The sequence below is a fragment of the Oncorhynchus masou genome, chromosome 27 (genome assembly GCF_036934945.1).
Source record: "Oncorhynchus masou masou isolate Uvic2021 chromosome 27, UVic_Omas_1.1, whole genome shotgun sequence".
Classification (NCBI taxonomy): Eukaryota; Metazoa; Chordata; class Actinopteri; order Salmoniformes; family Salmonidae; genus Oncorhynchus; species Oncorhynchus masou.
In genome coordinates, this window is record NC_088238.1 from 11431948 (window position 1) to 11432946 (window position 999).

Here is a 999-nt window from a genome sequence, read left to right on the forward strand (position 1 = left end):
TCCCTTGTTGTGAGACTAGAATGATGTGATTATGTTTTTGTAAATGTTTACAATTTAATATAAATGAAAAGCTGAAATGTCTTGACTCAATAGGTATTTAACTCCTTTGTTATGACAAGCCTAAATAAGTTCAGGAGTAAAAATGTGCTCAACAAGTCACATAACAAGTTGCATTGACTCACTCTGTGTGCAATAATAGTGTTTAATGTGATGTTGGAATGACTACCTCATCTCTGTTCTCCACACATACAATTATATGTGAGGTCCCTCAGTTGAGCAGTGAATTTCAAACACAAATTCAACCACAAAGACCAGGGAGGTTTTCCAATGCCTTGCAAAGAAGGGCACCTATTGGTAGATGGGTAAAAAACAACAACCATTCACTACAAACATAGAGGCGTCCGTCCTAACTCAGTTACTGAGTACCACTCTCCATATTTTCAAACATAGTGGTGGCTGCATCATGTTATGGGTATGCTTGTTTAAGGACTGGGGAGTTTTTCAGGGAAAAAAAGAAACGTTTTGGATCTAAAACACAAACTAAATCCTGGAGGAAAACCTGGTTCAGTCTGCTTTCTACCAGACACTGGGAGATGAATTCACCTTTCAGAAGGACAATAGCCTAAAACACAAAGCCAAATATACACTGGAGTTGCTTATCAAGACGAATGTTCCTGAGTGGCCTAGTTACAGTTTTGACTTAAATCTGCTTGAACATCTATGGCAAGACATGAAAATGGTTGTCTAGCAATGATCAACAACCAATTTGACAGAGCTTGAAGAATTTTGATAATAATAGTTGGCAAATATTGCACAATCCAGGTGTTTGATTCTAACGTGTATTGACTCAGGGGGTGTGAATACTTATGTTAATTAGATATTTCTGTATTTCATTTTCAATAAATTTGCTAAGATTTCTCAAAACCAGTTTTCATGTTATTGTGGGGTATTGTGTGTAGATGGGTGAGAAAAACATCTATTGAATCCATGTTGAATTCA